Here is a 14,532-nt window from a genome sequence, read left to right on the forward strand (position 1 = left end):
CACGCCCTACGCGTTTCGTCATCTATGATGACTTCATCAGGGGTTACCCATTGGATGCTCCTCCATAGTATTTATAACAAGGTAATTTGCATAATTTGATGAATCAATTAAAAAATGTTTGGTACAAAGATTAACCAGTCAATGACCTTAAACATCATTAAATAACAGTCATAATAGACTGATTATAAGGATCGCACTAAATCATTTAAAAAAATATATATATATATAAGATCAAATTGTTACTTAGATTATGACTGTCAGTTTATTATGACTTTTGTAGGCCAACGTTCAGTTTCTCCAGTGTTTGAATGTCCATATATGTCTACGCTGTAGATGTCTATATAGATAACTGGTGTCCCACAGCATCAAAGGGATCAAGGACACACATGTCTGGTCTGTACGCAGACCAGGGAGAGGCAATAACGCTTCCCTTTCCTGCCTATAAACTGCATGCTAGACTAAACTGGGCTCGGTAGTAGTCATGTCTTCCTCCAGACAAGGATAAACTCATATATGGCCAACACCCAACAGCTCTAGTTATTCCTAAAAGGCGTCCCCCTGTTACAACCCCCCCCCCACTCTGTTTGTGAGTAGCCAGGGCTACTTGCAGCTGAGGCCCGTCCCTCTACTCCCTATTTTATTTTGTGGTTCTTATAACTGCGATGAATTCTCTGATGCAGCCTGGTAGGATTCACACAGCGGGAGTCCCATTCAGAAGCAGGGATCCCGCTGTGTTATTCCTGATCAGCTTTTAGTCTCCTTACTGGCACTTCATGAGCACAGAGTAATAAAAAAAAAGTGCCCATAGCGGATTTCGTGAGGGCAGCAAGATCAAACATCAAGCTGCATCTGTATGTCTTGATGCACTTATCCCATCTATAGTATTATATTCCCTGTATTGTAATTGTATTTTAATGTTTGTAAAAAAACTTTCAAACACTGCGTACCTAGTTGAAATATACATACATACCTGTTATTACCCAAGTAAAGTAATGCTCATGATGAGGCTCAGCCACTACCACAAGAGAATAGAAGGTTGTATAAGAAAGGGGCCAAGTAGTTGTGTGCGAGATTATGTGTGTGAGATTAGGAACAACAAAGGATACAAATATTTGAAACATTACTGGACATCCTTACTAGAACAGTAAGACATAGTCCAGTGGTTTGAGTAGAGCAGCTATCTACTGTACCATGTGTATCGAATATGTTTTCCAGGACAAACCAACACACAAAAGGGACCAAGCAGTCCCACTAAAGTTGCTCCACTGTGGCAGGAAAGGGAATAGCTGTCCTGGAAAATCTATGTTATCCAAGCAAAAAAGTATAACATTAATAACGAGCTTTTGGCATTTTTAGGTTTATTGCTGTAATTGTTTTTGATTAACACAGCTTCACATTTGTGACATTATTGCCATTGTCTTCAGTTTTAAGCACTGCTCTTGTAAAATGTTACATTTTAGGCAGCCAGTCAAGTTCTACTAATTAATTAGTATTTCTCTGTGGAGTACTGGAAATCAGTGTCTTTCCAAATCTGTATTCAGCCTATCTAAATAAAAGTGGAAAGGGCTTTGAGCAGTGTTCTGTACAATGGTATTCATCTGCTTTCTTAGTGTAATAATAACTCAATAGAAAAGCCAGCCAATACAGTAAAACACAGTACTTAGCAACTTATGGAAATTTGGCCATGCAACACTGAGTAGAAGCTATACTATTTGTGATTCATGATTGAATGATAACAAATGTTATGTCTTATAAAAGGGAAGCTTGGAAAAAAAACAAACAATAACTTATGTGTAATCATTTTTACTGCCAAGGGTAGTTGGCCTGTAGGAATTTGCTAAATGTTGCTTTCTATTGTTTAACAGTGTTGATATACATTACATGAGTAGACTTAAAGAAGTAACCTGTAAGGTTCTGAAAGCAGTGTATGCTATAATTTAAGATATGAAGTACCCTAATGTTGGTGCCTTAAAGCAGCAATCTAAGACTTTTTTTTTCTTCATATCTTAACATTTCTTTTCATTTTTCTTTTAATTCAGGATTAAAGCAGGACGTCATCAGAGTTGAACCCCATAAATTTACGCTCCAGGTACCCCCTGCTTCCTGAGATACAGATGCTGCCACCATTATTTTAACAAATCCTGAATCCTTTTTTCTTGGCTCTGCTGTATTCCACGTGGTATTCACAGCGCATTCCCGCATTCACGCCGCCCTCACACCGCCAGGTTTACCACTGTTGATCTGTTTTAATTTAATGGTTTCGGATTTCTTTGGGTGCAATTCTTCACGTATCCGCCAGGTGGCAGAAATTAATGAATTGTAATGTGTACAGTTCTGTTGTCTGTGCTACTGTGTCAATTTGCAAGTGTATAAAACCAGATAAATAACAAGTCTACCACAGTGGTCAATTGTGATTCGACCTTGAAGACGTTATCAAATTTAGGCGTGTCATAATAAATACATATAAAACGCAAAGCTGTGTGCTTTTTTCTACATTCCTACAGTATCCTTGCACAATTGCTGACTGGACTATTCACCATGTGTACACCGCACATGTATAAAAAACCTGACTGTAGTTATGCATTTTTAATATTTTCTGCAATTAATGCTGCAGCAGATAACATGGCGAACGTTATTGATAACATGGCGGCTGTAGCCGAAATATATGAATATTTCATTTCGAACTACGATTTTTACAAATTTTCACCTGACGTTCGTGGTTGGAAGAGTTCGATAAGAAAAACCTTAAGTAGCGTTCAGTCTTTTCACATTGCCCCTCCTGCCAGAGATGCAAGAGGGTATTGGGTGTGGGCCCTGATTTTTACAGTATGTTTGATCATGGCAACTTCAAAAGGAGAAAGGTTGGCTTTAATCTATATAAGATTCTTCAATCCAGCAATGTAACAGCACGAGCAACAGCGCCAGCACGGCTTACAATAACGACCGTCAGTGAAAATCTGGTGAACGGCAATCCTTCAAACCTTTCCCAGCTGGAATACCTGCAAAATTTACATGTGTATTGAAAAGCCTGAACCTGAATTCACATACAGGTACCAGCAAGCTTGAATGTATCAAAAATATTTCCAGCTTCATCAGCTGTCAACTACAGGTGTAGCAGGCCAGCTATTACCTGTCAACTATAATGCAGACTACGGGAGTGCCAGTGGCTCATCTCCACCCATTTGGCAAAGTTTATAATGATGGTAAATACAATGTACAGTACTGTATTAAGTTTAAAGCTGCAGTTATGCTGCCGTTTACATTTTTTTTTAAACAATACATTACAGTATGTGCATCAATACAATATGCACACAGACAAGTGATTAGCTACAGTAAGCTGCAGATCGGTCCATCTCCTCTAATCAATCGCTTTGCTAAATTTAATTTAATTCAATTTTTGCACAATTATTGAAAATGTAGTCCTGCAATATGATTGAATGAGCAGTTACTACAGTAGATACAATTGGTGGGAAGCTAGGGAGAGGGCGGGGCTCAAGAGCCAGAGCCTATCAGAAGTTTGTTCTCATCATACAGACACACATGTACTATAGGATATTGCTTGAACTGCTGCTTTAATTCCAAATAACGCGACTTGACGCATGCGTAATACTGGAATAATAGCATAATTTTTTTCCCACCAGCAAATAAACTTTGACATCAAGCTGAAAAAAGCAAAAGGAGGGATTTTGATGGACCTCTAATATCACTTTTTTAGGACGTTGCTTGCGCATTGTTAATTTGATTTAAAAATCCAATTAGGCAAAACATTTAGTGTGACAGTACAATTTGTATTGATTAGGATAGAATAATTGTGAGCTTTATAGAAAACATTGTACAGTATGTTTGCATGTGTAATTAAATCTGCTAAGAATCCCCAAAAATACATGTGGATATATTTTATTCTATATGTATTTTTTATTATTCAATACTTTCAAAACGCATATTCTTCGAATCACAATTTAGGTGCATGCGTGTGTGTCTCATTGGAACCTTGTTGAAACGCATATGCGTGTCATCACATTTAGGCGCATGCGTGTGTGTCTCATTGGAACCTTGTTGAAACCATATGCGTGTCATCACATTTAGGCCCATGCGTGTGTGTCTCATTGGAAACTTGTTGAAACGCATATGTGTGCCATCACATTTAGGCACATGCGTGTGTGTGAATTTCAAGTCTGAAAAAAAAGAGACATCTCTTTTTTTCTCGACATGGGCTTGCATAACAATTTTTGCTATTCTTACAATCAATCACTAGCTTTTTAATTCTACAATACAGTCATGTAGCGTCATTGGGAATTAAAGCAGCAGTTCAAGCAATATCCTACAGTACATGTGGGCCTGCAGTACCACCCCTGTGGCAAAAAATAAATAAATGTGCAGTACATTTAAATACATACACCCCCCTCCCCACCCACCCTCTACCCCAACACATACAGTAAAGTATTCCAGATATGGATAATAGCTCATTTGCCCAAGGGCTGACAGACACCTGCAGGGACCCACCCGAGGACCCTCGGACACCTGCGGGGACCACCCGAGGCCCCCAGACACACACAGGGACTCTATGAGGGCCCCCAGACACCCACAGGGACCACCCAAGGGCCTCTTGACACTCGCAGGGACTACCCAAGTTCCCCCTGATAACCGCGGGGACCACCAGAAGACCAGCAGGGACCATCCATGGACCCCTGGACAACTGCAAGGAGCACCTGAGGACCCTCAGACTCCTGCGGGGACTACCCATGGAGACCACCCGCGGGGACCACCTGAGGACACCTCTTGCCTCTTGTATCAATCATGTAGTGGTAGAGGTGGGTATTAGTGTTTATTGTGGGTAACACGGGTGGCTGAAGGGCCCACCTTTGGCCCTTGGTTGGAAGCAGGAGGGGTTAACACCTTTATTGCCTTAGCTTTTAGCCACTAAGGTAATGAAGTTGCCAGTAAATGCATTGTTATTGCACGGGATTCATGCCGGGAATCTTCGGTGCTGATATTAATTGGTATCAGCTCCGGAGACTCTCGGTATCAATCTGATGCAGAAAAAAATGCTTTTTCTTTTCTAAGACCTGTATCACCGCCTCTCAGCAACTTCTCACCAGCCTCAAGCCAACTTTTCCTGGTGTGAGGATTTTGGGAGAAACTCGCCATTCTAGGGCCGCGATAGGCCTCGATAACTTAATTGCGGCTACGAGAATTGCACGAGTTTCAGAACATGCCGATAAGTGGCTTATCATCGCTCACCTAACGATCTGTTTTAGACGGCTGAAAAATGGGGTGATTCATGATTTTATCGGCCACTTATCGAGGTTTAGAGAATCACTGTAGGCATTTTGGCCGATAAGTGCTCGATAAGTGGCTTATGAACGCTTATAGCATAGGCCCCTTTGGGTCTAGGAGTAGCGACTATTTTTTGCTAAGTATTAATTTTATTTTAAATATGTGTAACCCCTCTTTACTTTTCCCCAGACTATAGAGCCTATCACTGAGGTGGGGCCCTGAGTCCTGTAACTTGGGGTTTAACTCATGAGGTGGTACACAGAGTGGGAAGCAGGAGTAATTAGACACAATAAACCTGTAAGGAATTATAACAAACTTTATATTACTTTATCTATCATTTTGAACAGGGATAAATACAGTACACACGGCTACCACATAACCACACGGTATTTCTGCAATCCTACTAAAGCAAATCACTAACGCTGCGCCTCTGTCTTTATATATTTTACAGTTACTGCATATTAGTTCACATATGAGAAACAAACAAAAAGTGCAACACATAAATTGATGAAACAACTGAACATGTAAATCAAATGCTGTGGTTTCCCTAAACCACATTAACTACTGAACTAAACATACTGGTGTTTATGGCGCAATATTGATAAATAGTGCAATATAATGTGCAGATAAACAAATGATAAAAAATATAAACACTGATTACACATCTACTGCTGCTCCATTGAACCGAACTCTCTGGGCTGTAGGCTCCTGGTTAACCTTATATGAAGAAGAAAACAAAACACAAACCCTTGGGTTTTTGGACTACTGAGGCCACCGTACCCACTCTGCAATGACTCCCATTGGCGGACGTGTGTAGGAGGCAGATCATCCCCTGACGCGCGGGAAAGACGCGATCCGGAAGGACTGTGCCTACATACATACATATATCAGGAAACTGAGTCTGGAGTAGTTCTGAGTGCACCCAGAGTCACTCTCTGCGATTTAAACAACAGGGAAAGTGTGAGAGTTTCCTTTCCCTTGTATGTTATATGTTTTGCATCAATTAAATGTTTTGCACTATTGTGTTGGCATTTGTGTTTTCTTCTTCATATGAGGTTAACCAGGAGCCTACAACCCAGAGGATTGGTCCCATGGAGCAGTAGTAGATGTGTATATTATAGTGTGTATATTAGTTCACACATCCTGTGGATCAGACAGGGTATTTGTACAAGAACCTTTCATTGGAGCTCTGGATTCAAACAGATGCAGGCTGCTGCTTCTTACAGTTAATTTGAAAACATAACCTACGTTCCAATGCAGGGGGATCTCTTTCTTTCCTCTGGCTGTTAAATTCTGAAATTTCTCTTCATAGCTGTTGCAGTGCTCCCTGAGGTGTCACTGTACTTTGTACTGTCCAGCAAAATCCACCAGTCTCCTCACTCCATTGATCAGTCAGGCCCTTGCAGAGTATTCTGCAGCAGCCTCACCATATCAAAACAAACTGCCACACCAGTCCCCTCAGCAATACCTTTCCACCTGACACCAACTGTCATTCCACTGGCTAAGCACAGTCACATGGTCCAGTTGAATGTAATTCTTAAAGGGGCCATGTCCAGTGCAATAGCAGACACAGGGGGTTACATCTGCCTATTAAAATTTGATTTTATAATTTATTACATATCACTAATTTGTTGCGGTTATAATAATAATTGCATGTTCTTGTATAGTGCTGCTAGTTTTACGTAGCGCTTCACAGAGACATTTTTGCATGCACGTGTCCCTGCCCTGTAGAGCTTACAATCTAAGTTTTTGGTGCTTGAGGCACAGGGAGATAAAGTGACTTGCCCAAGGTCACAAGGAGCCGACACCGGTAATTGAACCAGGCTCCCCTGCTTCAATCTCAGTACCAGACAGTGTCTTTACTCACTGAGCCACTCCCATATGCACCATGTGGGATCTCTGCGCTCTCTGTACACCACTATATATATGTAGTCAAGATGAGCTAAATCAGTGTTTCCCAAATAGGGTTCCACCGAGCAGTCCCAGGGGTTCCACCATGGCTCTCCTCCAACCCCCTCTCCCCCCACTCTCCCCACTCCCCCTACTCCCACATAGCGGCTGTGGAGAAGGTGAGCAGCCACGAAGATTCAAATTGTTTGCTCCACTGAGGCTCGTGCGGGAATCCCCGGCTCTACACGCTGCTCGTTGGGGGAAGATGCCACTAGCGCAGCTGGTTGACCTGTGGCAAAAGCTGCCGGTAAAGAAAGTGGAGAGCGAGGTGCATGAGAAGGGAGCGCGAGGAGGGAGGGTGGGGGGGTGGCGGTTACAGCTCACACCGGAGCAGGAGAGCAGTGACAGGAGGGCATGAGATATCTACTTATAAGGAAAGTGTATGGCAGTATAAAAAGGTGTGAGTGAGCAGGGGAGGTGTAGAGGAAGGAGTGAGGCAAAGTGTATGGGAGAGTATAGGAGGGAGTGAGGGGAAGTGTATGGGAGAGTATAGGAAGGAGTGAGGGAAGTGTATAGGGGGAAGTGTATAGAAATGAGTGAGTTGTGTGTGTATATATATAGTATATATATTATATATGTATGTATAAATGTGTGTGTGTGTGTGTGTTGTATAGTAAAGTAGTAACACATGTATTGTAGAGCAGCATTTCCCAAATAGGGATCCGCGGAACCCTGAGGACTTTTAAAAATGTATTTGGACTGTGGGGAACTTTTAAAAAACCCTGGCGTTCCGTGAGGTAAAATTAAGTGTATTGCGAAAAAATAAAACATTTAAAAATTGCAGCCCCCAGGAGGGACGGAGACACCAACACCACTGCGGGCTCCCTTCCCACTTACACCATAATAATAAACAAAGAATCTGATGCTATAATTATCATATAAGCAAGATTAAAACCTTATCATTTTTTTCCCCTGATGGGCACGTATACAGGGCGGCTGCATTTATTTATGGGACATGGAAGAGGACAAAACGTGTAGTTGCCTTCACCCTGGAAAAATTTTACTTTCAGTTTAAAGGTATTTGATCTTGAGCCTGCAGTGGATTTCTTTTTTTTTTTCATGTGCTACGCTAAAAATATTTAAGGGGTTCCATTTTGTTGTACAAAATAAAAAAGGGTTCCACGACTAAATTTAATTGGGAAACACTGAGCTAAATTATCCTAAAATACTGTAGGTGATAAAAGTACATTAAATAAGATTAACGTCACATTAATCGTAAAATCCTGTTGCGTTATCTTCCGATAATATGACGTTATTAAGTACTGTATGTTTTAGCGTTAATCCAATCCTGACGCAAAAATACATTCATAGGTAAATAGGTAAGTAACCTACCAGCCATTGACAAATTATGGAAATTAGAGCCTTTGAAGATAGAAATATATACAATAGCAGTAGAAATTGCAAGAAAGGAAAAAAATGCATAGGCATAGCATTATTTAACAATAAATATTGCCCTAAAAACCTCTGAAAACTCTTAAATTAAAAATGTAGGTGTATGTATTGATCCTCTTTTAATATAACACAAAGCAACACCAACATATTACACAATGTCACTCCTCGAATAATTCTCTAATATATGTAGCCATGTCTGGTACTGGCTATCTTTCTGCCCCTCTCTGTCATGTAAGTCCTGATAGCTGCAGGCTGTGGCAGGCTATCATCATGGGTTTTCCACACCCTCAGGAAGCCTACCTGAGTGCCAGGGGTGGAGGTTGAATTTAGTCTGTGTACAGTCAATCCGGGTGCTCACCTTGTGCCCGCCCCCTCTGCACTACGGAGGAAGCAGGTGAAAATTATAGCAGTCCAAGTCCCCCTCAATGGAGTGAAACATGCTCTCAGCCCCCTCAGGGTGGCTGAAGAGAAAAACCAACAGGCTTGGGAGGCCTCAATTCTGAGAAGAAGCTAGGCACCATCCAGAGGTCTGGGACCTGTGCTAGAATATAATGCATTCGCTGAAATACCATCTGCAGTGGATGCTATCTGCAATAAAGAGGATCCTGTTTCATATACCCCTGCCTGAGTCTACAGTCTATTGGGTAGGAGTATGAATGATGACTTTCACAGTGGGAACTGTATCCAGCCACGCTGGAACCTACTGTAAATGGAGGCACTGCACCAGAGAAGAACACAGCCAGAAGACAACCAAAAGTCTGTCCTGTTTCCCCATACCAATGCGGACCCTCAGCATCTCCTGGAACCTAACAGGTATGAAGCACCATGACACCGGTAGGAAAGGCCAGATCTCCCAAAAGTGGGGGGGGGAGGGGGAGGAACGCTACTTATAAAAAAAGGCTTGCTACATAGATCCAAACAAGTTCAACCACACCCAAATTTAAACTGAGGCAAAATGGTCCCAAACAAAACAATACATGATGCAAAGGGATATAGCCAATTCCTTTCAATTAAAGCAATTATCCCCCAAGAATTTAACTTGTATAAATCTTAGTATCTTGCCCATGATAATCTCCTGATTTTTTTTTTTATAGTGTTATTTTAGTGTTAAATTTATCGTTTTCCTGGTCTCTGGCTTCTGATGTTACAATGGTAACCCTTAGAATGCAAAGGATCTGGGAAAACTATAATTGAAACCTCCCAGACACTTAAAATTTGAAACGTTTATATCTACTGAACGAAAAATTAGATTTGAAAAACAATCACAACCTTTGGCTAAAAATTGTTTTAAAAAAATGCAAAAAAATAGCGATCAGTGCGGGATGCTGATTTAAATGTTTGATTAATTTGATGCTTTTGTTTTCTATTTTATTTTGTGCACAAGTTTGGCATCTTGAAAAGCTTTTAAATAATAACCTCACTGTGAAAGTCATGACAGAACACCCTTTGCTTGTGTTGACACATACTTTATATTCATTGCTTTACATATTGATTATGTATCCCATACAGACACAGATCAGGCCTTAAACATGTTATTGATTATAAAAAAAAAATTGTGTCCAGCACTGCATTAATAGTTCAGTATACAGGACCCTATTACCGTATATCATTATTTGTCTTTTTCTGTCATTGCAGGATCAGTACTTGCCAAATTAGAATGTTGACCTCGGGAAAATATGAATAATATGCTTCTTATTTACTAATCTTTCAAAATCTCATGGATAACCTACTTGAGCAGCGCTCATAAAAAGTCAGAAAACAGGAAAATAGCTCTCAAAATTAGATGGCAAGTTTTCCATCATTATTTGATTAATCTATGATTAGATGCAGTAGATTAATGAAAGAACAGTGCAGTACTTTTTTATTTTATTTTTTACATAAAAGAAGCTCATATCAAAAATCAAATTGTTGAGTTTCTGGCTGAAAGGTGCTTTATTTGGCATGATTTAAGGATGCTCTTCTAGGACCAAAACAAACCAATGGCAGTCTCATTTTTAAGAAGATGAAGGGCCTATGCAGTGAGGGTTCATAAGCCACTTATCAAGCACTTATCACCAAAAATGCCTACTGCTATTCAGTAAGTGGTGATAAGTGGGTGAAAAAAGACTGAATCGCTCCAAAAAAATTGGTCATAAAAAAAATCACAGAGGCAGCGGTGATAAGTCACTTAACACCGAATTTCGGCATGTTCATAAACTCGTGCATATCTAGTAGCAGTGATTAGGCTATTAATGCCTATCACCGCTCTAGAATGGTGATTTTATCACAAAATCCTCACGCCAGAAAAAGTTGGTGTAAAGCTGTTGGAAACCTGCAGAGAAGCAGCGAGATGGGATTTAGAATAAAAATGAATTTTTCCTGCATAGGATTGATGCCAAGAATCTCTGGAGCTGATATCCATTAATATTAGCACCAGAGACCCCTGGCATGAATCCTATGCAATAAGAATGCATTTACAGTAAACTTCATTACCATAGCGGATAGCCTCAGGAACCCCCTTCATTCCGAGATACAGGCCCCGTTATGGGGTGCCGGTATCTCCTATACATTTAAATGTCCACCTCACGTGACCATGGGAATAAAATACATAGGAGAGACCGGCACCCTATAACGGGGCCTGTATCTCGGAAGTAGAGGGTCCCTGAGGCTGAAACCAATGCGGTTCGGTTCAGGAGACCCCCTGCTCATCTAAACTATTAACAAAATTAAAATTTATACACATACATTTTGGGATATATTTGCACAGGGAGAGACGGCTCTCTCAGAGCAGCTCTCTCTGCAGCAGACACAACTCGCTGGTAAGGCCTTTTCAAAGGGTCGTTCATCAGATCACTGGCTAATCGCCCGTTTTGTGAATTTAGCTATGACAGGTAATCAAGGCTTTCTGAATACCGTGATAGCAACGCTCATAAAAACGGTGATTTAAATGGCCTGGTGATTTTTTTTATGAACCTTTAGTGCATAGGCCACTGAACTCCGGGGAACATGTGGTTCCAAAGCGACAAGAGTTTATTTTTTTTGTAGTTCATTTCAGAAAAACAAACAAAAAACTATAAACATGGTCACCAGGGTCATACGGCAAATAGAAAATTGCGACATTTCCAGCCCTTACTCCACAGCCCATTGTGGTACAGTAACTATATAACTATTCCTGTCCAGTGGACAAAACATCTCATCGTTCAGGAGCTGGGATAGGCTAGTATAGCATAGCTTCCAGCCGCTACTCTTCTGTTGGGACCCCAAAGTGTAAGTCCTGGTAGGTACAGGCAATGTGAGGGGTTAACTCTCTCGTGAAGGCCTAGTTTGCTATTGCAGCCTGGATGCATGTTACTGTATCCAGGGGTGGGCTTAGCAACAACCAGAAATTGTCATCCTTGTGGAGAATACTGGTTTGGCCACATGCAGCTAATGTGATGCGTGTCAGTATCAGACCTGCCCTGTTATGGGGCAGGGTTTCAAGCCCATCTCCTGGGGATATACTGACACTCTCCCAGAAGTTAGGAGTCTCTTCCCTCCCCGGGTGGAGTGGGAAAAATCTACCCTGTATCTCAGGAGGGGATACAGGAAGGGATCAAGAAGGGACCTACATGGTCTAAAAGCCTTCTAGGTTTCCAGTCAGGGATTTAAAGCTGTGACTTCTGCAATGTGATAATAAAGAACCATGTAACCATCCATATGTGCGGATCACTGTTTGGGTCACTAAGAAGTGTCAGCATGGACCATTCTGGTTATCTCGGGATCCACGCTGGCTGGAGGTGCTGTACACTGAGATAAACCACCCTGAAAACCTGTTCTGATATCTCCCCTCACCACCGTGGAGCACTCACAGCCTCCTGTTCCAGCCTCACAGGTACGCACCGTACCAGTAACAACAGGTAACTGGTTGATCTCACTTATGGTGGGGGAACAGGTGCTACACTAGAGGTTGAGTAAACACATGATTGGCAAACAGATTGACAGATTTCTCGGGGCCCAGGACTAGAGTTACATCCGCCTCCCCCCCCCTCAGCAGTATTGTGAGCTTCCCCACCCCCCATTTCACACCTCACAAGCTGCTCTAATTTCCACCCTCTTCCCATGTATTTCTTTCCCCTCTGTCTCACTCCCTCTTCCTCACTCACACCCTCACACCATGCATGTATTTCTCTCCCCTGTATCTCACTCTTACTTCCTCTTTTCCTCTCTCACGCCCTTCCCCCCTCTCTCCTCTCACTCACAACAACCTTCTGTCAATTACCCCACTCTCACTCAATCCCCCATCACAAAATACACCCCCTAAATACATATAACCCCACCACATAATAAAAATACACCCACCCCCACACATAATAAAAATACACCCCACCCCCACCCCCAACTCATATTAAAAATACACCCCCCAATACACATTAAAAAACACTCCCCACTCCACAATATGTATTTAAAAAAAACACTCCCCACCCCACAATACGTATTAAAAAATCCAAACACACCCCCAACACATATTTAAAAATACACCCACACCCCTCAATACATTTTAAAAAAATACACCCTCTAGCCCCCAATGCATATTAAAAAATACACCCCCAAAACCGAATACATATAAAAAATATACCCCCAAATGCATATTAAAAAAATACACCCACCCACTAATGCATATTAAAAAGACCCCCAGTCCACCAATGCATATAAAAAAAGACCCTACCCCCAATACATATAAAAAAAAAGACCACAACCTCCAAACATATAAAAAAGACCCCCACCCCAATACATATTAAAAAGACCCAGCCCCTCCAATACATATAAAAAAGACCCCCACCCCCAATACATAAAAAGCACCCCCACAATACATACTGTATGTAGTGGTGTTTCTCCGACCCTCTGGAAGATTTGCCCTGCTACCAGGTGTGTAGTGCTGGTACCTACTGATTTACAGGCTACTGGGTGGTCCGCCGGTGGTAGTGGGGACATCAGCACTGATTTCTGGGGAATTACCTGGTTCTCTCACACTCTGGTGTCAGTGCCTTCATTTCTTGCAGGCACTGACAGATGTGGAGACAATCCCTGGAGGAGAACTCACAGATAGATTGCAGGAGTATATAAACAGCAGCTCCTTTATTGCAACAGATACAGTCATGATACACAGCATATAGCAGCATACACTGGACCACTGCAAACAGCTTACTCTAGGCCTTCATTCTCCAGTTGGTCCCTGGAATCCACCCCCTAGCCATGGGCACCAAGGGTGATTCTTGCTCTTCCCTGACACCCTATTAGAGTCAGAGGCATGGTATTCACCTCCCACTCCCAAGGGGAGGGGACAGAAGGTGCCAGAGCCCTGTACACCTCTGTGTGATGCAGTCTCTCTCAAGAGGGAGATACAATTCACTACATTTAGTAATGCAGCCCCTTAAGTACTGAGGGGGAAGGTCCAAGGTATAAGCCACTTATTGGGCAGAACACAGGCCTTAGCCCACCTCCTCCCCTGTCACTCAAGGGAGCTGCTTACTATTGGGGAAAACCCTGGATTGGTCCTGACATTTCTGCACTGTTACCAGGGCTTGCATGTCAGTGAGGTCAGACTAGTAGCCAAAACAGACATGGCTACACACACACATATATATATTTGCTTTCCTGTGGAGGGTTTTTGTCACTTTTTTTACTCACCATAACTTAACTCAGTATTATGGTTTAGCCTATCCCATAGCCTCTCTTGCATTGCCAGTAAAATCAACCCCACACTGATGAGACCCATCAAGGTAGAAACAGCTGTCTGTGGGTGGTTTTCTGGGTATGCACCTTGACCCTGGCTGTGCTCAAAGCTGTGACCATGCAGCAAGCTTAAGCCTATAGGGAACCATGTTAAAAATGGTTTTTGAGGCAAAAAGTGACACTGTGTGCTCATTTGCATGTCATTTCCCAGAATCCCTTGCT

The sequence above is a fragment of the Ascaphus truei genome, chromosome 2 (assembly GCF_040206685.1).
Source record: "Ascaphus truei isolate aAscTru1 chromosome 2, aAscTru1.hap1, whole genome shotgun sequence".
NCBI classification, from domain to species: Eukaryota; Metazoa; Chordata; class Amphibia; order Anura; family Ascaphidae; genus Ascaphus; species Ascaphus truei.